A 25,514-nucleotide genomic window follows, 5' to 3' on the forward strand; every position below is an offset into this window, starting at 1 on the left:
CTGTTTATTTAGCGTAGTACACTTTAGCAAACATGACTAAACCTAGGAATTTTTTTTATAGTAGGGTGCATGTCAGAGGAAAACGAGAGAGAGGATCGCCAAAATTTAGCTTTTGAAAGCCTTTGCATGCGGCTTGCATGCCATTCAAGTAGGCTATTTAGGTGCTAACCCATTAAACGAATAGTGCGCGTATTCCTCCTGTGAAAACCTGTGATTTCGAAATCGAATCCTTAAATAGGCACAAGAAATCGACTGCAAACACGTGTTCGAAAGTCAGACTAGCATCGCTGACTCATTTTACTCTCTCTCTCTCGTTTAGAAATAGGGCGAAATCATATATTATGCTAGGCTAACGCGAAGGACTTAAAAGGTCAACAACCGTTGTCTCGTTCCCTCAGTTCGGGGAAGTCCCGGGTCTGTTTACCAACATTAACTTCATTCATTCATTCGTCGCAGACAACTATCCCAGTGGCCTATGAGATAAACAGAACGGGAAGGAAAACGACCTTGACCGGCATTCGTAGCCCAGTTAGGAATGTGTAAAAATTTGTTTGTTTGATTTTCTTCACTCTCCCTCGGCTCGTCCCACCAAATTGTTTTGCATTATTGGGGTCTGACATTATATGTTCTGTATTGTTCTGTTTTTTTTTGTGTTTTGTTTGTGCTTTTACTACAGCTGTGTGTGTTGCCTATCTGTTATGAATTTGGGATTGCCACCCACCTAATTGCCCTTGAGAATAACACTTCTCCCATAAGTTAGTAAAACTAGCGCTCTCACTAATCAGACCTTGTCTGTGCGGGAATTCTAGGGAGCCTATATATTCCATTCTAGTCCCCAATAAACCCGCTTCGTCGGTAATTTGGTGAGACCAATTCATTTTCAATATCGTCCCCAATAAACCCGTTTTGTCGGTAATTCGGGAGACCTATATATTCCAGTCTTGTCCCAAATTCAGCCCGTTTGTCGGCACCTTGGGAGACCCATCATTTGCTCCTTACCGTCCCCAAATCAACCCGCGTCGTCAGTAACTTGGGAGACCAAAACATTCGTTCATTATAGTTCCCAAATAAGCCCGTCTTGTCGGTAATTTGGGAGACCCATATATTCCAAACTAGTCCCCAAATAAGCCCGCCTTGTCGGTAATTGGGGAGACCTATATATTCCAATCTAGTCCCCAAATAAGCCCGCCTTGTCGGTAATTCGGGAGACCTATACATTCCAGTCTTGTCCCCCTTGGGAGACCACATATTCACCCATTATCGTCCCCAATAAACCCGTTTCGTCGGTAATTCGGGAGACCTATACATTCCAGTCTTGTCCCCAAGTCAGCCTGTTTGTCGGTACCTTGGGAGACCAAATATTCGCTCATTATCATCCCCAATAAGCCCATTTTGTCGGTAACTTAGGAGACCGGAGAATTCCCATTTCTAATTCCCCACTGTAGCCCGCTGTGCCAGGGCGGGAGATCATTCATACGTCCTTTGGGGAAAATTCCAAATTCCCACAGCTCTGGAAAATTAATTCTGTGTGTTACTTGCGTCCTCTCCCACCTGCAAAATGTCGACACGATCTCAGCATAGCGAGGATTTCAAGTTCTTCATGTCCTCCGGGAAGGAACTCAGCCTTTCCGGGAGAGAACTAAGAGACTGGGTACAGGAGAGGATGGACGCAATACAGGCAGAGAGGCAGGCTCAGGAGAGACGAGAAGAAGCAGAGAGACAGGCTCAAGAGAGACGAGAAGAAGCAGAGAGACAGGAACGAGAAGCAGAGAGACAGGAATGAGAAGCAGCGAGACAGGAATGAGAAGCAGAGAGACAGGCTCAAGAGAAACAAGAAGCGGAAAGGGAAGAAAGGGACAAGCAGCGGGCCCATGAACTCGCGCTGCTGCAACGGCGTGGCCCTTCGCCTTCCCCTGCCACCCTGGGGATGAGCGCCTTCAGCCAGACTCTCGCCTGCATGCCAAAATGGACGGAGGCCGAGCCCGAGGTGTGGCTCGACAGCGCCGAGACAGTCTTAAAGGCCTGCCCCCTGAGTGCAGCCGAACTCTCCCTGGTGTTGGGCAAGTTCCTTGGAGGGAAGGCCCTTATTGCCTACAAAGCTCTCCCGCCGGAGGAGCAGGAAAATTGGGATGTCGTCTGCCAGACTATCGCCAAGGCGTACGAAATAACCCCTGAACGCTGGAGGAGGCACTGGCGAGGGCAAGTTAAGGAAGCCCATCAGACCTGGGCAGACTGGGCCTACCAGTCCGAGCGTGTCCGTGCCAAATGGTTCGAGTCCGTGGGGGTTATGACCCTCAACGAGGCAATCGAACGGATAAAAATAGAGCACTTCCTACTCTACGCACCTCCGGCCCTCGCCATGCACGTCGCCAAGAAGGAGCCTACGACGTTGGTGGAATGCTGTCGCATCGCCAACTCCTGGGATACTCATCACCCCCAGGAGAGCTCCCTGCAGCACAAAATTACTCCACCCGCCTTCCTTTCGGGTGCCCCTCCGCTGAAGAATGGGCAATCACAGAAACCCGTTGTGTGCGGGTTCTGTAAAAAGATCGGGCATTCCAAAGAGCAATGCCAAAGTAAACCACCAGAGCCTCTTTCTCCTGGACAACCCACTAATAAGTCGCCTTCGCCCTCTGCAGGGGCAATGTGAAGAGATTTCAGCCAAACCTTTTGCACGGCGTGCAAGGTTTATGGCCACTCTTCCTCATGGGCAAAATGCCATAGAAATAATAAGTCCGGTAATCCTGCCGTCGCCCTGGCAGTAACGAATCCCGAGTGCTTAGGCCCTCCTGCCGAGGGTCCCATATATGTGGCACCTCCTCGAGGTAGATACTCAGCACGCCAGGTCAAGGCATTTGACAACTCTGGCGCGCAAATTTCCCTCATAAGGAAAGACAAAGTTCCCTATGGAGCTATCATAGACTGACGCAAACTTGTCACAATTGAGGGCATCAACGAATTTAAGATGATCCTCCCTACGGTCCAACTGAGGGTCACCCGGACCCACAGAGCCAGGACCCTTTGTCTCGCCGTAGCGAAACACATTCCAGGAGGCTATGACGTCCTCCTGGGCCAGGACTTAACGTCCCCCTCCAAACCACGACAATTCCGGAGTCCAAATTCCCCAACTAATCCTCCAAATCCGAGTCCAGTGCCCGGCACGGCATCAGTGCCAGTGCCGAGGCCTCAGCCAGATCTCCCTTTAGGGGAATCTCGGCTATCAACTCCTCTGCCAGTGCCACTTGGGCGCACTGAGCAGTGCCAATCTCCGTCCGTCCAGACAGACGAGACCACTACCACGTCGCTGCCAGTGTCAGTGCCAGAGCATGCCCCTGATCCCCCTCCAAGGGATCCAACTCCAAACACCCTCCCCTTGCCGCTGCCAGTGTCGGTAACAAGAGAGACGGGTTCTCCTGACCTCAGCGGAGGCTCAACCAAAGGCACGGATTCGCAACACGGGCCTGAGCTGGTCACCACTGCATGCGAGTCAACCCCGCCCCTCTGGCCGTCCCCTCTCTCTCGCCGCCAGCCGCAGATTCCTTCGCGAGTCATGATTCTGCCATGCCTCCCTGGGCCAATGAATTCTGCGAGCTGCGCCGATTAATGTCCAAGCTGGCGAACAAAATTCCTGTGTCAGTTGTCGCAGCAGCTGACCCAGATGGCACCCCTTGCCGCCCTTCGGCCTCGGGCCCTCCGATTCCCCGGCCAAGGACAACGGTCCAAGGAGGAGAGGTTCGCGGCGGAATTACCACGGGTGTGGGCGTTCGCAGGTAGTCCACAACGAGCTCCCGAGCTCTTCTGGCACCTGTGCAAACTTGGCATAGGGCCACCTCTTCATCTTTTGAACGTCTTGGCACCTTTCATCCAGAAGAGGATGTCAAGGCCTTCCGCTATCTTCTTCCTTTCCATTGGAATTTCTATCCCTCATCCTTCTCTGTCAATCTTCCTTTATACTTTCCCTTAATTACCACCGCAAGAGGCAGTTAACATATGGGATATCATCCCCTTTAAAATGCATTCCTATTTTAACTTTGAAGCAGTAAGAGAGACAGAGTGGGAAGTGGCACGCCCTTACGCCCATACCTTGGCACAAGGCGGGCATGTCAGCTCTTCCTAAAGGGGTCGTGCCCTTTGGGTTTCCTTTTCCAGTCCTTGGGCTGAGAGTTAGTTCTGACCGTCGTCTATTAATACATAAACAATAAATACCTCACTCTGTTATCCTTCGTTTTCTGCATATATCATTTACATTTTCATTTAATCTTTTTTTCTTCTATTTGTTAACAAATCTCGAGTCACAAGACTCCTGCCCTTGTGAGTTTTAACGTTACCCTTTTAATAACAGTGGCGTGTCCCGCCCCTCAGTAAGAGGTCACATCCTTCACTTGTCATTTTGTTTAGTTTTCTTTTTTTTTATTTTATTGAGTTATTTTGTGGAGAATTCTATCCCTGTCCAGTTCCCCTGCATTTGTTTATTTTTCCCATTCATACTTCGAGCAAGTATCTATTTATAACTTACACCCGAGTTGTAGGCCATGGAAGTAAAAATTTAGCGTTGTTTAAGTTTAGCGAATTAAAGCTCGCGAATAATCTCTTTGCCTCGCTCACTCAGTGAGCTGTCAGACTCATCACTCAATTTTAATGTTCTCGCTGGAGGTATTAGTTACTCATCGAGTTTGTACACAATCATTGTCCACCGATTGGTAAGAGGCATTGAATTTTGTTATTACAATTTCTAGTGAAGGGGATATCATTTAAAACCAATGGTGTATTGCCATTTATTCCAGCATAGCAGTTAGCAGTTGGTTGTTTTAAATTTGTTTTCATTTTACATCCTGCCTTGTATGTTTTTATTTTTTTTTGTTATTTTGTGACTTTGAAGTGTTCTTTGTTTAATTTTTTTGAGTGCCTTATCACCCTCAGTAAAGCGAGTAAAGAGTGTGTAGAATCAGCACTTATGAAGTATTTCCGCAATAAATAATTTGCAAGTAAGGGTACTTTCTTATTGTATGTTCTAAATTGCACTCTGCACCTAAAGTAAACCTTCAGTTTGTTATTGATCAGTATTGCAGCAGAGTTTTGTAAATAAAGTAAAATAACAGTTGTAGCAAAGCAGAAGATAGAGTAAAGTCGAACGTTTTCTTCGCTCATTTTTGCTGTTATCGACATTTGCACCCGCTTGAAGGTGTGAATGTTATCTTGCAGGGGGAGCTGTAAAGATTAGTGCCAAAATACCCTATAAAAGCACCCGCCTTTCTGCTTTGCTTGGCCGATAGATAGGCCTTTGTCTATTTGAACCTGCGAGTAGTGAATTCTCGTTCGGTTTAGTTCGAAGCAGTACATTCGGGGATTCTGAGAGACGCTCGAAAGAAATAATCCTTTGCCTAGGGCAGTAACTGACTGGCGCCTTTTTCTTTGGTACAGAAGCGTGACCCGGTCAGGCCATCGCCCCCCCTACACCCATCCAGAAGGAATAAAAGGCCATCGCGCCAGGAGCTCGCCCTCACACACAGCCCAGTAGTGGAAGGAAGGAGGTCACGAGTGCAGACCTCAGCTCCCCCCCTCTTTCCTTCGACGCCACGTGGAGTAGCTGCCCTTTGCTTAGTACCCCAACCACGTGGCCAGCATCCAGTGCAAGTGGGGATTTGCAAATCCCAAAGCGAGCGGAAACTCAACTGCAGCCTTTCATCAACACAAGGGCGCCCTTTTCCTCACCCGACCTACGACTTGAAAGCAGTTCCTTGGTGAGGGAGGCCTTTGTCGACGCACACACGTGAACCCTGGCAGAAGACGACGCTGGACGCCGACGTCAGCCTTATGCCCCTATGATTTGGTAAAGTACCTAGAAAGAGTTGCTTAGTCATGTTATGTTCGCCCTTGTGCATTTATTAAACTTCTGGGCCTATAACTTGGTATTCCCTGAGCTTCTTGGTTCTATCCCGGCCCACGTGTTCACTGCCTTCTTGCTCAAGTCACTAGACAAGCCTCGGGGATGTCCTTGGCGCCCTCAGCGCACGCCCGAGTAATTCATTCCCCAAATTCCAGCCTTAGATTGTAACCTAGGTCCTCATATCATTTCAGAAGGACGATCGTAGCTGAATTCTCCTTGGTCCGTGTTCCTGGCATTCCCAAGCTTCCCCCCACCCCTTTCAGGAGGACTTCTGCAGCAGCAATTTAACGTGTTTCAGTTCAATTTCCCTTTAGATCTTGTTTGTCATGTAAATATACCTATTTTTGTATCCACGTGTCTCACGCACTTCCCTTTGAGAACAAGCCCTCAGCTCCTGTATAACTCCTTTTATTTTCTTGTTTTATATGTTCCTGGTTATCTTTCAAGGCCATTGTAGAGTAAAATACTGAATATGGAGACTTAAGAATTACCTGCACCAGGAAACATATAACAATATATATATATATATATATATATATAATTTATTTATATATATATATACATATATATATGTGTATATATATACACATATAATATATATATACATATATATACACATATATAAATATATGTATACATACATACATATATATGTGTGTACATATACAGTCCATATATATTATGTATACATTTATATATTTATATATATATATATATATATATATATATATATATATATATATATATATATATATATATATAATATATAATAGGAGGATCAAAACTTGGAAACTTGGAAGCTGAAGGGGGAGAAGGCAAGAGAGTTCAGAAGTGGAAAGGGCCAGAGAAGATAGATACGTAAATGTAATGTTAGAATCCCCTGAAGAGATACAGGATGATATGACAGAGATTGTGGCTCCAGCAGCAGCAGAGCTGTGTGGGAGGGCAAGTGGTAAGCAGCAACATGAAAAAGAAACATGGTGGTGGAATCAAGAGGTTGAAACAGCTGTGAAGGAAAAGAGTATAGCCAGAAGAGGATGGGAAGAACATATCAGCTACCAAACGAGAGAGGACTATAGACGGACAAAGGGAAACAAAGAGAATGGTAGCGATTGCTAAGGGAGAAGCCAAGAGAGAGTGGTATGAGGTGATGGGAACACCAGAGGGAGAAAAGATAATCTACAGAATTGTAGAAGCAAGAAAAAAGACAGGCAGGATGTAGGAGAGGTAGGAATTATTAAAGATGAAAATGGAAATATCTTCACTGAGGAAGAAGAGGTCAGAAGATGGAAAGAATATTTTTCACAACTATTAAACACTGAGAATGATGTGAAGAACTGGAAAATGTTCCTCCAGTACAAGGACCAATAGCAAACATCAGAGAGAGTGAAGTCGAGAATGCCATAAAGAAAGGAAAAGTAAATAAAGCTGCAGGAAAGTCAGAGGTAACAACAGAAATGATTAAAGCATTGGGAAACCTAGGCAAAGAGTGGCTGCACACGCTTGGAAAAGATCTGGGATGTAGAGGAAATGCCAAGGGACTGGAATGATAGTTGGATGATTAATATGTATAAACAAAAAGATGTGTTAAACTGTGGGAACTACAGAGGAATAAAGTTTTTGGAGACTGTATTCAAGATACTAGAAAGAAGAGTAGAAGGAAGGTTGAGAGAGTTGATAGCTATACATGAGCAGCAATTTGGGTTTATGAAAGGAAATAGCACATTGGCTGCTATTTTTATAGCAAGGCAAGTCCAAGAGAATTATTTAGAAGGAAACAGGAAAGTTTACATGTGTTTTGTGGATCTTGAAAAGGCATATGACAGGGTACCAAGTAGAGTGGTTTACTGGTATTTGAGAAAGAGTTGGTAAGGTTAGTGACGATGATGTATGAGGGGGCAAGAAGCACTGGACAAAATATGGGAAGACTGAAGGATTCCCTGTGGAAGTTGGCCTCCATCAGGGATCAGCTCTGGGTCCATTCTTGTTCCTCATCATTATAGACACTTTGACATCAGAATTAAGGCACAATGAAGAACTACAGGAACTGATGGGCTAAAACGAGCCCTAGAAAAGAAAGGATTGAAAGTGAACATTGGAAAGACAGAACTAATGATTAGTAGTAAAGAAGGACATAAAGAAATAAACATTAAACTGGAAGATGGTACAGTGCTAAAATGGAACAATGAGTTTAACTACTTGGGATCAACAATAACAGAGGAGGGAGGTACTGAGAAAGCAGTGAGACAGAGAGTGAAAGAAGAGTGGCAAAAATGGAGAGAAGTAACTGGAGTTGTTTTAGACAAGAAAATGCCATTAAGCTCAAAATGAAGATTTATAAGACAGTTATCAGTTATGGGGCAGAAACTTAGGCACTTAAGAGGAAAGAGGAGGGACTGTTGGAAAGAAGAGAGATGAGGATGGTGAGATGGATTGCTGAAATATCACTACTGGAAAGAAGGGAAGGTTAAGATATAAGAATAATGTGTGGTATATCTAAAGGAGAAGGCTTGTGAAGCTCGTCTGAGGTACTATGGCCATGTAATAAGGAGAGAGGAGGTGGAAGCAATCAAGAGAGCTAAGAACATGCCAGTGATGGGAAGGAGTGTGGGACATCAGCGGATCGGATGGATGGATGTGGTGAGGAGGGATATGGGTGAGGTGGGACTGGGGGAAGAAGTTGCAAAAAAGAGAGATAGATGGAAAAAGCTGACTCAATCGGCCGATCCTGCTATACAGTAGGACTTATTTAATAAGGTCAAAAGAAGAATATTTATACACACACACACACACACACACACACACACACATATATATATATATATATATATATATATATATATATATATATATATAGACTATATATATATATATATGCTATATATATATAATATATATATATATATATATATATATATTACAGACTGCAGGAGTTTATGGAAATTGCGTTTTACGACTTCCTAAGTGAAGATGGGTCCCCAGACTGTAAACAGAAAGGATGATGGTTGCACTTACCTGGGATATTTTATATGACTTTACTGCTTAGAAGGTTGTAAAATTGGAATCAGGAATCTCTTTTACATTAACAGAGGCTTATTTACAGAAACAAGGGGTAAGAAAATAGTGTACAAGGCAAAAAATCCCCTCACAACAATGCTAATATGATATGCTCCCTAATAACAGTTACAAATTCCTTCTCAAGGTAACGGAATAAAAGCCAGGCAGTTAGCAATGATACAGTTGGGCTGATCATCGGTGCAGTGTAAGGGGTTTGGCTATCTGACGAAAAATCCAAGTTTAGCTTGGGCAATGCAAGGCAGCCATGCACAGTTTATCTTGGCATAGACAGATGCTGGGCCAGAATGGGATTCTGGAATACAGTTCCAGGTTAACACACACACACAAATAATGCAAAAAGGAAAATCCCCCATAAAAGTATTACACAAATGCACATTCTTAAATTCTAAACATTACGTAGCCCAGATTATAAATATGAGAAATCACTCAATCACAGTCTTGGAATATGAGTGGATTGAGCTTTTAAAATAAGGAACACGTGCTCACCGTCACACAAAGGGGGAAGCTTTGGAGAGGAAGGGTTTAAGCTTGAAATTAAATGAGAGAAATGGAAGGAAGTCATTGTAGAGAGACAGGTGACTGGCGCCAAATTCACTCTCGGCTAACCTATTTCAGACGAATATTTGAGCTCCAAAATACCACATCTTGGGCTTACGAACATGAAGTATGAGCCGCCACCTGAGACAGGAGATGTGGCCGGACTGGTGGCTGGACAGAGTCTCCTTGATTGTTTTCTGGAGCGGTGGGATTGGGCATCAGAGCAATGAGCCTCACCTGAAAGCAAATTCCTTGCCAGTAAAAAGATCAAAGGAATAGGGGTCTTAATGATAATGAGCCTAAGGTTTAAGGTGCTAGCTCCCCCCGAGTGGTTTACGCTCTAACGTCTATTTCCTCCCTGAGCCTACTTTGAAAACATTACCCCAAAAGGGGAGGAAATCTAGGTGTGTGCTGGTAGCAGGGGGGGTTGACAGAGGGGGATCTATTGTGTAGTAGGGCCAGGCATTTCCTGAAGGCTACGATGGCATGCATCCTGGGTTCAATATAAGTGGAAAACATCTTTGTTCTGCCATATTGGCTTGATTATAGGTTAACTGAGATTATGGATTTTCACTAGAAATTAACTAGATGGCGATTAACTAGGAGGGAGGAATGTAAATCTTTGACAATATATATATATATATATATATATATATATATATATATATATATATATATATATATATATATATATATATATATATATATATATATATATATATATATATATATATATACATACATATATATATATATATATATATATATATATATATATATATATATATATATATATATATATATATATATATATATATATATATATATATATATATATATATATATATATATATATATATATATATATATATATATATATATATATATATATATATATATATATATATATATATATATATATATATATATATATATATATATATATATATATATATATATATATATATATATATATATATATATATATATATATATATATATATATATATATATATATATATATATATATACAGTAACCTATACTTCATTCGACTATCACGGATTCACGACTTTCATGATTTTCCATATACGTATGTATATTATAAGAGGAAATATATAGCGGATTTTATAATTTTCAAAAATAGTCGCGCATTATGAAGACCAAATATTTCATTAATTCCATTAATAATTATTAATATCTGCTAGTACTGTTGGTTCATTGCATTATGACATATAATTCAGTACAAAATGAAATTAAACAAAAGATGCTTCACTGCATTGCGGATTTTTCAGAAATATTCATTGAAAAATTAAAATGAAAAATACCGCCATATATAGCCATATTGCGGAAAACAGCGATGTTTCATCATGTTACGTGAGAAGAACGGCTTTGCAATATAGACCGATATATACTGGAAGCTTCATATATACCCACAGGCACTCGGACAAGGCACGTGAGTGGTACATAAGAGAATATCTTATCACTGTTGATGTTTCATCTTAAATCACTGTAAAAATAATTAAAATCCGAATTTCATACGTAAGCAACTCAAGGATACTGTATGCAGTCTCGTCCCCAAGCTACTGTGCTGTACAGTACACACCATTTCTCTCTCTCTCTCTCTCTCTCTCTCTCTCTCTCTCTCTCTCTCTCTCTCTCTCTCTCAATAAATAATTACTGTACCATAAACTTTTATGTACAGAATTAAAAATAATTTCATTGATAAATTTGTTTCTTTTAGCAACTAAAAATTATTTTCCTAATTCTTTCGTTAGTAGTGAGCAGCTTCAGTCAGCTGATTCTCAGAACGTAAACATTACAAATATGGGACGACCTTTTTTTATGCATATTACTGTGATAGGAGATCAAAATAGTAATACAGTGTTTAAGTGCATAGGAAGTGTTTATAACAGTGTGGGAAAGGCTATACAGTAAAGCCTTTAAATATATACCATGTATATACAGTATATGCCTCACTAGGGAGGGGCCAATGCTATAATTTCACTTATCATTTTCTGGCCCCCATTATTATGCATGATAATTACTATATCACTGTATATATATATATATATATATATATATATATATATATATATATATATATATATATATATATATATACATACACTGTATATATATCTTCTTTTGACCTTACTAAATAAGTCCTACTGTATAGCAGGGTTGGCCGAGTCAACTTTTTCCATCTGTTTCTTCCTTGCATCTTCTTCCCCCAGTCCCACCTCACCCATATCCCTCCTCACCACATCCATCCATCTGATCTACTGATGCCCCACACTCCTCCCCATCACTGGCATGTTCTTAGCTCTCTTGATTGCTTCCAACTCCTCTCTTCTTATTACATGGCCATAGTGAACACTGGAAAGACAGAGCTAATGATTAGTAGTAAAGAAGGACATGAAGTAAACATTGAGCTGGAAGACGGTACAGTGCTAAAACAGAACAATGAGTTTAACTAGTTGAGGTCAATAATAACAGAGGAGGGAGGTACTGAGAAAGCAGTGAGAGTGAAAGAAGTATGGCAAAAATGGAGAGAAGTAACTAGAGTTGTTTTAGACAAGAAAAAACCATTAAGGCCCAAAATGATGATTTATAAGACAGTTATCAGGACTGTACTACTATATGAGGCAGAAACTTAGGCACTTAAGAGGAAAGAGGAGGGACTGTTAGAAAAAAATTGAGATGGGGATGGTGAGATGGATTGCTGGAATATCACTACTGGAAAGAAGGGAGATTTAAGATGTAAGAAGAAGAATGTGGTATATGTAATCTAAAAGAGGGCTTGGACATTTGAGATAGGGGAGACATGGTTCGGACATTTTTTTAATTGCTCTCTAGAAGTCAGAGTTTAAGGAGCAGTGATATCCTTGGCATGTCAAATGTAGCCTCATCATCCTACATTTACTGGTAAATGTAAAGTCGTATTTTTTACTATACTTGAAGCTATTTATCTTCAAGTACAAGTTTCAAAATGTCCGAATCATCCCTACCCATGGTGATGATTCGGACAAATAATTTGGGATGATTCGGACAATTATTATAATTGACATTTACCTTCAAGTCAGAAACAGAAATACCAAACGAAAATGTTTTATTGAAATAATCATAATCACCTTAAAAGATTATTCTCTCCCTTAGTGAATGGCAGACAGAAAATCTAATGTTTGCTGAGAATAAATGTTATAGTAGTCTTAAAGAATATTGAAACCTTCAAAACAAAAACTAAACTTGAAATATCCTTGCCACCAAATTCTTAAATGACCAAAATTTACTTGAAATTATTCTCTCTGAGTAAAAACCAAACATAAATCGTAACTCAAATACTTGAAATTTGTTGTGCCTAAATATTAAAGTTGGCCTAACGAATATTGTATCCTTTTAAAAGAAAAACAAAATTTGAAATACCTGCTTTCTTTTCATACTTGCTGAACTGTTTGGAAAACTCCAGTTATTGCCTCTTTACCAATAGAATTCATCCTCAATTTAAAATTTAAAACTATTAGCAGCAAATTTCTGTGATTATCTTAAATAAGAAACCAGGCCACCCTCGTCTAAATTGTTGATTCATTTGCTCTACATAATAGACTTTGCTACCTTTTACTGGATCTATCCCAACAAGAACAAAATCTCCCTCCTCTGGGACTTTATCAATAAAAACCACTTCTTTGTCTTCTATCTGCTCTGAGATATCAGAAGAATTATTGTTAAGATCGGCTGTCAAGATGATGAAGGTCTTCATCACTTGTCTGGGCCTCTGTATCTAACTTTTTGTATTTTTCTTTGCTTTTAATGTTCTTGAGGTATTTCATGTTAGGTGGTTGTGCAACAAGGTGGTGTAGTTGGCTTTGGCCTAACAGTCACAAAAGCCCTGGCAAAGTGACTTTCTTGAAAAACATCAGTGTAATATAGGTGAATGCCAATGGAATGGAATCTTTGATATTCACATTTTAATTTGTAATTTGGGGGTTCTATGATGGGTTTATGAAGTGCTTTATACGGGTAATGAGGGGCTAATAAATGCATATACAAAAATATAACTTAAAGTTAGTGAGAATCTGTTGTTTCTTTGTTGCAATTCTAATTAGTAAAGGTTTGCTAGGAGGGATGATCACACGTCAATCATCCCAACCCTAGAGTGTCCAATCATCCCCACAAATCATAACCATTTGATGACACCCTCAACTTCAAACCCCATTACTGGCATGTTCTTAGCTCTTCTTCATCAAGTTCCAATTCACTCTCTTCTTATAATCATGGCCATATCATACACTGGACCAATGACAAACGCTAAAAATTAGTAAAAAACAAAATTACCCTCAATCCTAAAGTAAACCCTTGAGCTGGAAAGTCCATGTGTACAGTGCTAAAACAAACAATGAGTTTAACTCAGTTGAGGTCAATTTTCAGGAAGGTACTGTACTGACCATCCCACTGTCCGAATCAAAGACCGTAAAATAAAAATGGAGATGTAACTAGAAGAGGAGGTGGAACCAATCAAGAAAAAAGCCATGCCAGTGACGGGGAGGCCAGCAGATCAGATGGATGGAATGGTGAGGAGGGATCAGGGTGGGACTAAATATGCAGGAAACAGATGGAAAAAGTTGACTCACTTAAGAGGAAAGAGGAGGACTTATTTAATAAGAAAAAATTGAGATATATGGTGAGATGGATTGCTGGAATATCACTACTGGAAAGGGAGATTTAAGATGTAAGAAGAAGAATCCCATATATATAATCAAAGGAGAGGGCTTGGGAAGCTCATCTGAGATACTATGGTCATGTAATAAGAAGAGGAGGTGGAACCAATCAAGAGAGCTAAGAGCATGCCAGTGACGGGGAGGAGGAGTGCGGGGTGTCAGCAGATCAGATGGATGGATATGGTGAGGAGGGATAGGGGTGAGGTGGGACTGGGGGAAGAAGATGCAAGGAAGAAACAGATGGAAAAAGTTGACTCGATCGGCCAACCCTGCTATACAGCAGGACTTATTTAATAAGGTCAAAAGAAGAAGTATATATGTACATCTCTCTCTCTCTCTCTCTCTCTCTCTCTCTCTCTCTCTATATATATATATATATATATATATATATATATATATATATATATATATATATATATATATATATATATATCTCTCTCTCTCTCTCTCTCTCTCTCTCTCTCTCTATATATATATATATATATATATATATATATATATATATATATATATATATATATATATATATATATATATATATATATATATATATATATATATATATATATATATATATATATATATATATATATATATATATATATATATATATATATATATATATATATATATATATATATATATATATATATATATATATATATATATATATATATATATATATATATATATATATATATATATATATATATATATATATATATATATATATATATATATATATATATATATATTATATATATATATATATATATATATATATTTTATAGATTACGAGGTGACTGAGTTTTTACTTTACTAATCTTAGCCTTCCAAAACCCCTCATAAGACCACAAACAGAATAAGTGAAAGAACAATTAATAACTGGAAAGTCACCATGTGAGAATATGTTTCTTAACACTTGATTTATTTTACACACACAACATGGAAAATTTAACAGTGGGAATGATGGACAAACCTCACTAAATTAACAGATGGAAAAAGGGCAAAACAGTAATTTACTGAGTTTATAGTTAGTGCATCAATTCACCCAACAGGGTGTCTGTAAATAGCCACTTGCAAGTGGTCAGGAAGACAATTGGCAATGCAATGACATCAGCCTCGGTACAGGCAATCGGGAACACAGAGGAACGGCTCTTAAGATCGCCAACAGGGCCCTAGTAGACTTCCCACCCCAGCTAACATTTCTATTCTCCGAAATTTTGGCTCCTTCCTGGGCATGTGCTTAATGGTTCAGATTGCAATAGGATTATTAGAATTATTTTTAGCGACACATTACACAGCAAATGAAGACCTAGCATTTTCAAGAGTAGTCCACATTTTTCGAGATGTAAACTACAAATGATAACACTCCTGGAAGTAAAATTATTCCAGATAAAACTACTAATGAAGTACTATCTCTCTAGAAGTGAGTAATGCACAAAATGGAGGGTACTGCCTTACTATACTCACTTCTTGGCAAGGGGCATGAGTTACTTTATGCACTGTTCAGAGAATTACACTGGATATAACAAGTTCGCTGTTTAAGTCTAAGGGACAAAGAATTTACTCGAGTGGTGAAATGCGAGTGAGAGATGATAAAAACAAGTCAGAGAAAAAGTACACTGGCTAACCATTTCCCTTCCAGGGACATACCGTGTTTGTTCCCTGATACTGCTTGTACACACAACCCTAAGTTGACGAGATCAAAGCTTCTCTTGGGCAGTGTCCACTAATGGAGTCACGATAGATCCAATATCAGTGAAAATGAGTTCCCGCCTGCCAGCAGTTTGATACTCGGACAAGTAGAACTTTGCCGTAGTAACAAGCAGACTAACTGCCAATGTAGGGCACTGGGCCTTATAAGGCTTCCAATGCTGTTTGGGGCTTGGCTCCAGGCGATGTTGCTAGCAATGACCTGCAGATCAGAGAAATGGTCTTAAACCAATAAACTGAGGAAAAAGTAGCAGGAGTTGCATTAAATTTTAGGATCTAGACAGAGGAAACAGCGACCTTCTCCAGGTGTTTTCCCTGGAGAGGCATTACAGGCCCAACCCTTGAAAAGGACTGCTTGGCCACTCCTCAACTCTACCCTGTCACTCCCACCCTTGTGAATCTATGGTACCTATACCCCTATTGTCTTGATATTTTCTCCTTAAACTCTATGAGTTAACAATCCAGCGGCATAGAAAACTGTAAAAGCTCCCCCTTTAAGCAGACATTCCATTCCCTTTCGGGCTTGAAGGTCTGCATTAGTGAGCCGCTCGTATCAGTTCCATTAAGTGCTTCCCCCTAACAGGTCTTTGCCCATGCAAATGGAAATTTCTAAGAGGATATAACCTTAACCTAACTCCAGAGGAGGAGTGAGTTTACTAGCTTATTTAACTTAATGTCCCTAACACTTACTCAGGGGTATCTGCAGATTTTTAACTGGGCTGTCTTTGACCACAGTCAAAATGTGATCTTAGCATAATTTAGGATTCAAGTTGCAAATATACAGATTCAAGCTACCGCAGCACCATATCAAGTGACAACGAGCTAAATACAGGTAATAATATTGAGAAACACAGGATCTAAGTACTCTATAATACATGCTAACAAAATACAATAATTTAAAATGCAACAAGATGTAACATAAAATGCAACAGAAATGCTACGATGGCTAGGACATTCTCTTCAACTTGTTGTGGCTGAAGAACAGCTCTAATGCATTATAATTAATTTTTATACAACCTACATGTGAGATAATCTGGGCAAATTTCCCTGGTTAAGGTGCCAGGAATACTCTGTTTATATGGACACTGTGCCAAGAGTGCCATGGGAGCTTTGTAGCTCTTGTATATGTGAGAAGTGGGCTAATTTACTTTGCAGGTTGCAAAGAATATGTAAAAGGTGCCATGAGAGCTCGGTGGCTCTAGTAAAGACCAAAATGGAATGAGTTAGTGTATAACCCACTTGGGTTCAAGCTGCCTAACACGAGCTACTGAATGGGGCTGAGGTGGGTCCTCAGGTTGTGAGGCTGTTGAACCACCGAGGCTAACTTACTGACTAAGGCTATGAATAATATATACATGGCACTGTGCTTTGGCACCAGTGCTGAGAAAGCCCTATGCTCGGTTGGGTTCGTTTTCAGTTCTTCGCTGGGTGAGCAGGTTCCGTTCGACTACCACTCTGATGGTCGCAAGTTCGATTCTCCGTTTGGTGATAGAAATTCATTTCTCGCTATAATGTTTCGGATTCCACAATAAGCTGTAGGTCCCGTTGCTAGGTAACCAATTGGTTCTTAGCCACGTAAAAATAAATCAAATCCTTCGGGCCAGCCCTGGGGCTGTTAATCAGCTCAGTGGTCTGGTTAAACTAAGATATACTCACTCTCACTTTAAGCGTTTGACCTTCCAGCTGTAGCCCTGGGGACTTAGCCCCTTGAAGCAGGCTGCCTTCCAGTTTCTTCTCCCAGGAAGCGCTGGGGTGGTAGTCGCTGAGTCGAGACGACGTTTCCTCAAAGGACTGGTGTGCTCCATCTCTGTCTTATGTTACTCAGTAACCTGAGTAAGCTTTCCCACTGTAGCTGTCACAGAACTGAGGGCAGCCTGCAGAAGTTGAGAGAGGGCATCAACTGCAAACACTCTTGGATTTACCATGGCGATATGCTATGCTGCATGGGTTCCAAGCCCAGCTCTCAACCACTGGCTGGGACTTGGTTGGATGCCTTATTGGGGATAGGTTGGCACTAATGGGTGCCACCCTTCCACTGGTTGCGATAGGCATAAGCTCGCCTGCTAGAGGTACCGCAGGGACAGTTATTATCTGTGGAGTGAATCCTGGGTCTAATGATGGCTCTGCCTCTTCTAATGTTGCTTCAGGCTGGGATATCCTAAAGAAAACCAGTGAAATGGCTGCCTCATCACTTAAATGTCCATGCATTATATCTACACAGCCCTTCATCACCAACTTGCAATAAAATATGTGATACCTGGTCTTCCTTTTTTGTTTTCTTCACATCAAAATATAAACAATTTGAAAGAGTCAGCCTGGTTATTGGACATCCAGTCCATTGTTGGGATATTTTCGGAAGACATTTTTTTGTACGGTACACAGGATACTATCCTTAACCTTTTTATATGAAAACAGCGAAAATTCTTACCACTGAGGTATTACTTGTAAATCTTCAACTAGGCTCATATGTTAGCTATACAAAAGACTTAAGATTCTGGACACTGGTACTTGAAGAATATAGGCTACACTGTACAGCAGACAATATCAGAAATGTTGCCTTCAAGTGTTAAGTAAAAAAGTGCATCTTTTAATATTTTCACTTTTGTTCATCATTACTGTCGATTTTGGTGGGCTGAAGAACATCACAGTCCACATGCAGGTTGGGGAACACAGTTGAAATCCACGTGCACGATTCTGATTGGGGTATCCTGGGATCATCATTTATCTTCTGACATGCCAGTGTAGAGCTGCCACCATGTCGAAATATGTTGTTGTTTGAATATCAGCCTTGATGATTGTAGCAGACTTATATTTGTTATGCAGAGAAGGCTACGTAAATGTTCGTGGCCATGCTATGGATAGTAGGTTTCAAGTCTGAATATCCCATTCAAGATAATAAAATGTCATTGGTATTATTTTACAATAGTTCCAACTCATTCTATAATAATTATAGTATTATAGATGCATTTTGCATAAAAAATAATTAAACTTTGTCTCTGAACACTTTTTGGGGAAATTCACCATATCCGAGATATGAATGTTTATAGAATCTCTATCCTCGAAAAATTTCTAAGTGTTTTGTTTACTTTAACACAGACACAGTTTGTGCTCTGATGCGAATTTGTTTTTGTTTAGAACTGCATTGTAGTTCTGATGTGAATTTTTTCCCCCTTAAAATTGCATTGTGGGTAGTTACGTGTTATGTCTAGGAGTCACGTGACCTGGTGAAAATCTTACAGGTGTCAGACATTTTCCCTTGTCATTTGGTTGAAGTCCGCCTTAGAGTGAAGCTATGTCCAGTCTGTGTTCGTCTTGCAATTTTGATTATTTTCGCCTAATTCACGAGTTTTATGAAAATGAAACGCGATGCATTGATTTTTTAAGAGAACATGGAGTGTTACCTGCATCAGTACAGTGTTTGAAGTGTAATAAGCCGTGTAAATTGAGAAAGGATAAAAATGTTTGGCGCTGTACCGGTTATGTTTCAGACAAGACATAAAAAGAGAAAATATTGTAATTTTACCATAAGTGACCGGAAATGCACATTTTTAGATAAAGTTAAATTGCCGGTATGGAAACTGCTGATTTTTCTTTGCCAGTTTTTGAGTGAATTTTGGAAACATCGCCCTATTGTTAAGTATTTGAATATTTCATCAAAGACCAGTGTTGATTGGAGAAGTTTCTGTAGTGAGGTGACTCAGTTTTGGCACAATAATCAGGAGCCCATCGGTGGTGTTGATGTTGAAGTGGAAATTGATGAAACTCTAATTAGGCTACTCATAGTAAATACCATAAAGGTCGCCCTCTTACCCAGTGTTGGTTGTTTGGTGGTATAGAGAGAACATCAAAAAAATTCTTTGTTGAGGCATTAATTGATCCTGGTGCTGACAATCGCAAAGGTGATACTTTAATTCCTTTATTTAATCATTATATTAAACCAGGCTCTATTATTTATAGTGATTCATGGCATGGTTATAGTAAAATCAGTGAGAGTGGATACACTCATTTTCAAGTTAACCACACAAAAAATTTTGTTGATCCCAATAATCCTAACATTCACACAAAATATTGAACGTTTGTGGTGAGATATTAAGGAGTGGATTAGAAGGCCTGGTATTAAAAAAAGGGTATTTGAAACAATATCTTGCTAGGTATTTATTTATTAAGCACTACCAAGATTCAGTTTTACACCAATTTTTACTTGAAGCTGCTAAACTGTATCCACCTCTAAGTGACACTCAGCCACCATCACCACCTAGGGAGTCATTTTCTGATGATGAGCCACAACCATCGTGTTCTGGATATAACCCATCAAAACATTTGTGTCCATCCAATTAAGGTAAATTTATAATTGTTATTAAAATAGTATTGTAGCATGATTTACCTTCTGTAACCCCTGTGGCTAGCGCGCGCAGCGCAACATTACCTCTTGCCAGTATATACGTGCCTGCCAAGAATCATTATAAATGTGGATAAGGCGCGAAGCGCTGTTCCGCCACCCCCTTACGGTTAAGGGATGTTAGGCTACATTGCACTAGCCTACGTTGCCTGACTATGGCTTGCTAGGTATGCTATGGTTTACCTCATTTTATTCATTAATTCAAATGCTGTTTTGTGTCCATGGTGATTTACCCCACCCAGAACCCCCCATTCCCAAAGGGTCCCTAACCTTGTTGGATGTAGTAGGGGTGTATAGGCTAGTAACTCAAAAACAACTCATTTCCCCGATGTATTACTATCATAACCATTCAGAAAACATTAAAACACACATGAAAATACATAATTACTTTAGAAAAATGGAGTTGGAACTGTTGTAAAAATTTACCATGTCATTACTTACCACCTAAGTTAGAAGTCTTGATACCCCATTCAAGATAAAACTTAATTGTATTTTTATTTACAAAATGCCACTAAGTTAAGCCTTTTGATCCCAGAGGTTTTTTTTTTTTCTTGCACAACTCTGGCGAAGGTGGAGAGTAGCTGGGGGCTGCAACTCCACATTATCACCGTCACCTAAGTTACAAAGCTAACCTAACTTCCTTTTAGTGTCCCAAACCCACTACGCAACCAGCCTGGTCTGCGATTAAATACAACTATATGGCAAAAAAAATTGTTTTTTTTTTATAGTATACCAACACGCTTGTTATCAGCAACCATTTTATTCCATGTCTGTATATTTGGTATTATTACAGTTTCGGTCAAATTCGGATATCTAATATTTTTTTACTTGCTATCATATATTTTTGTCATGATTCATACGAAATACTTACTTAATCTTCCGCAAATTAAGAGTTACGGAGATATTTGCCGATGAATATTGTGCCTTGTTGTTATCGCAAGGATGCGTTTATGCTGCCATGTCAGTTTTTCTGCTGATGCGTTTTTGTTTTTTGTCAATGTATTGTGGGTAAAAATGCCTAATCGTCTTTTGTTTTTCGTTATGAATTATAAGTACGGTACAAATGCTGAAACCTGATTGGTTGCTTTGTTTCAAGAATATCCAATTAACTGCGATTTTGGAATAAGCCGACTTTCTACAAAAAGTGCGCTTCAGTTGACTGCCATGGATTCCGTCGTGCGTCTGCAGTGGGTGTTCTCTGTCTTACTTTGAGGCTATTGGTCATTTCCATGGACATTACAATGGAACTCCACAGGTTGTGAATACCTTTCTTCGTGAACATTCAGTACTACCGACAAGTGTTCAGTGTCCGAAGTGTGAATCGCCTTTGAAAAGGGTAACATTGCAGTTTCGGCCATGAATTTCACCGAAACTGTAACTAGACGTTAGGGGTAAAATTTCGTTCACTGTAACCCATGGCAAGCGTGCGCAGCGCAATATTACCGCTTGCCAGAACATACGAGCTTGCAACAATCTTTTTAAAATGTGCATAAGCCGCGTTATGCAGTTTGGTAACACCCGGAACTGAGAGCGTACCCATGGCGGCCATGTATCTCTAAATCTAATCATTTGCGGTAGAAATAAAGGTCAGATTCGTTGAAAGTACACTATTTAAGCTAGGGAAAATGTAATTTTATATCGGAAATGTGAATTTGACCGAAACTGTAAATTTACCGTATATTTAAGTAAACACTACAATTTGGTGACTAAAAATATTTGCAAGACAAAATTTTTCAAGCCTAGGCTACAAAATCTATGGAAGTGTTAAATTACACGGCATATATGCAAAAGCTGCTAATCATACCTTGAAGGAATCAACAACGGGTCATCCACATTAAAGCCTGGTGGTCTATACTTGAATATTATAACACAAGCAAATCCTTTTTCGAAAATCCTTCCATCCTTTGATTTTAGGCCTAGTCCTACGACTAGACCTGACTCGCTTCTTTTAAGTTAATTCGGGGCTTCGTTGCTGTTATTCATGGTTTGATATATACTGTAATTAAGGGGAACATATATTGTGCGGTTTCGTAACGAAATGGAGCTCGTTGATATCGGCACTATTATGCTCATCCTCGTCCAGATCCATTTAAGCCTGCTGAGGCAGGCTAACCTCGAGCGCATTCAATTTACAGTTTCCTAAAACAACTGTTTAGTTTCACTTTGAAATGACATTCATCAAATAAACACAGCTTTATGCAAGACGTATTAGGAGCCGCAGTACTTGATCTTCCCAGATAATAAAAGTCTTACTTGTCGAGGGTGATGAGCATCCTTTGAAAAGGAGAGATAGGTATTTTTTTAGAACCTCCAGTTCAGTCTTTTCAGCCACTTTGCACCAACACTGGTTCAATTTCAAGCCACTTTGCATCAACATTGGCCCAATTTCACTCTATAAATGGGCAATCACTTAACAAAAAGCGTGAAAAACCCACCCCCACTATTTGCACTATCGAATGAAGACAGCGTAGAGGAGGGACGTTAATGTATAACTTCTCAGGTGTCCGGTTACACTGTGACTAATGTCCCGCCCCCCGAAATGTTTCTTAACTTTAAAATACTTCTCCTTTAGACAGAATTATGGTTTCATTATGTATGATTCTGCAACTAAATACGGAGCAGATACGACGTGCTAATTCCTCCAGTCCACTAAAAACATTTTTGAAGTTTCTACACGTGACACGTCTCTTATTATGAAGTGCGACTTCACTGACATGGTTCCATGATTCCATCGTATCTGTCTCGTAAGGTTCACCATATTTGTCATCAGTGCGTCGTGACAACAAACGCTCAGTTAACCATCGTTGTCCAGTGCTGCACTTTCGTGACGGAATTTTACGTACAGAGGAAAATATCAGGTCATTTATTTTCCCCATTTATTTCTCTTCGAGGTAAGTTATTCAATTTGTTCTCCTCCTCCAGAATATTAATTATCGGTACGGATATCGATGATCATTACTACTACAATAAATGTCAATGTTATTATCGAAACCGACCTTATGTTTTGTGTTATCTAATTCGTAGTCATAGCACGCAACATTTTGGTCAGTGTCATCATATCTTAAACCATTGCCATCGTCGTTATTATCGCTATATTATCTTATTCAAGGATTAGGATTGTCATTTTCGTCATCACTGCTGTCATCATCCTCACAGTTGATCTTATCCTCATCATTGATAGTGTTTCCAGCATCAATGTGGCAACATCATTTGTTATTCTTAGCCTCATCAAGCTAACATTTTTATCATCACTGATGTTTCTTCTGTTAGCCTGTTATGTAGCTTCAGCTTTCTGTGTTGAACTATACAACCTGCTAACCTTAATCATTCCAGTGAAGCTTCACTTCCTGGTCAATTTAGTCACAGAGGGCCCATTCCTCGAAAGAAAAGATGCAGTTATGGATACATTAGGTTGCCAGTAGAGGAACACAAGTCTGTCCCGCCAGGAGCTACAGTGGCCCCGCTCTGCCTTTCCTGATTTATCTTGCCGCAGAAGGACGTGTTTTCTCTCCTATTTAGGGTGGAGGGAAGCGGGGAAGGGATGGGGCAGGCTAAGTAGCTCATGGCAACTAGGCTACCAGTCTCCTTGGCCTCAGAGTAATGCCCACTGTCTTGGTAAGGGGTCAATAATACCATTTAGTCTTGCTGAGGCAACGAAGTTGTATGCGAACCATGAGGTTAGTTTTCGATGGGAATGTGTTATCAACGTTGCCATTTTCACCAACACTTCCATTGCCACAGTCATTTTCATGTCGTAATTTTCATTATTATCTTTGCCATCATTATTATCACTGATATTATCATTATAGTTCTCCTCGATAACAATTATCATTGTCATTTTCATCAGTGTTGTTGCTACCATCATCAACAGCCACAGTAGTTGGCAGTTAGAAAATCCCAGCCACCTGGAGTACACAAAAACCCAGACTTTGGCCTTCTATAACTCTGGAAATATTCAGCCAACTGGGATGACACTCTGGCTCTAGAGATTTCCCACTAAGGTCTCTAACTGTGCCAAATTCATTGAAATCATTTCAGCCGGTCCTGAGATCCAGATATTGATTTTTTTGGCGTTCAGGGGCATGGTAGGGGTAGGTGGGTGGGTGAGGGACCTAACATATCTGTGGAGCAATAATGGTAAAAGATACAGCCGTGATATTTAATTTTTTTTATAAGCTCGTATTCTGGGGCGAGGTACCTTTCAGAGTTTGTTTTTTGAAATAATGAAATTTTAAAATTAACAGCGGGCCATTCAGATTAGCCACCAAAATTCAAATTTCCTGATGCTCAGGTACGGACTGCTCACAGCATTAGAAGAGGCGCCGTTTTCTTAGTGTGTGTGAATAGCAAGTGGTGTTAGGAGAAGCTGGCTGACTTTGTGAGAGGTGTGAAATAATATGCAGGGAGACAAGTACTGCTGATTTATTGATAAAAAATAGCTGCTTATGAAGCAGGATGTGGACGTCTGCGTAGTGTGCAGACCGCTGGTACAAAGATTTACAGGTAACCTGAGGTCAAACTAGTTCCTTAAAAAACAGGACAGGTTCATACAGAGAACATAGTGATTAACAATGTCTGACATATGAGATGAATAACTTGTTATGTGTACATAATAAATGATTGCTTGGAATGACAACGTATACATAGTTTATAATTGTGATGATAAATATATATTCCGCTCGGCCTTAGGTCGCGGAAAGGCACGGCAGAAAACGGGATGTTCTCCACTGAGAACGTGTTGAGCGGGGACTTTACAATACACCCCCCCCCCCCAAAGACGGAGGTAACGTCTGATTAAACCAGGTATCTTCTGGTGTGACAAAGGGGGCCTCTCTTGATGTCAACTGGAGAGGGTGGTCGCCTTCCCTGATGTCCTCTGCAGTGGTTTGTTGTGGTGCATTTTCGTCAGGTTTCTGGGCTTTCCAGGGACTCCCTTGCCTCCTTCCTGAGACCAGGCTTGTTTGAGGGGCTGCCGTATCCTGCAGGAGATCTTGGGGTCCGCCTCCGTTCCCTCCCTCCAGGAATGCATGTTTGAGACAATCTATTGACACCCAGTCTTCCCGCCCGTGGATGGATATTCGGAATGCCTTCTTGTTCCTTTCCAGGGCTAGGAAAGGTCCTCTGTAGGGTCTAGTCAAGGGTGGGTGTACGCCGTCATCCCTGACGAAGACGTGGGTGGAG

The 25,514-nt window shown here is 40.2% G+C and overlaps 1 long non-coding RNA gene across 1 annotated transcript in view; it reads right to left on the reverse strand.

Annotated features, from left to right (window-relative positions):
- The window catches only part of LOC136833127 (uncharacterized), an 85,770-nt gene extending 62,916 nt beyond the window's left edge, over positions 1-22,854 (reverse strand). The window contains exon 1 of the long non-coding RNA XR_010851367.1: positions 22,138-22,854. This is a non-coding gene — a long non-coding RNA (uncharacterized lncRNA). The remainder of the gene's footprint in view (positions 1-22,137) is intronic.
- Positions 22,855-25,514: the final 2,660 nt, after the last annotated feature.

Source organism: Macrobrachium rosenbergii, chromosome 51 (assembly GCF_040412425.1).
Source record: "Macrobrachium rosenbergii isolate ZJJX-2024 chromosome 51, ASM4041242v1, whole genome shotgun sequence".
Taxonomy (NCBI): Eukaryota; Metazoa; Arthropoda; class Malacostraca; order Decapoda; family Palaemonidae; genus Macrobrachium; species Macrobrachium rosenbergii.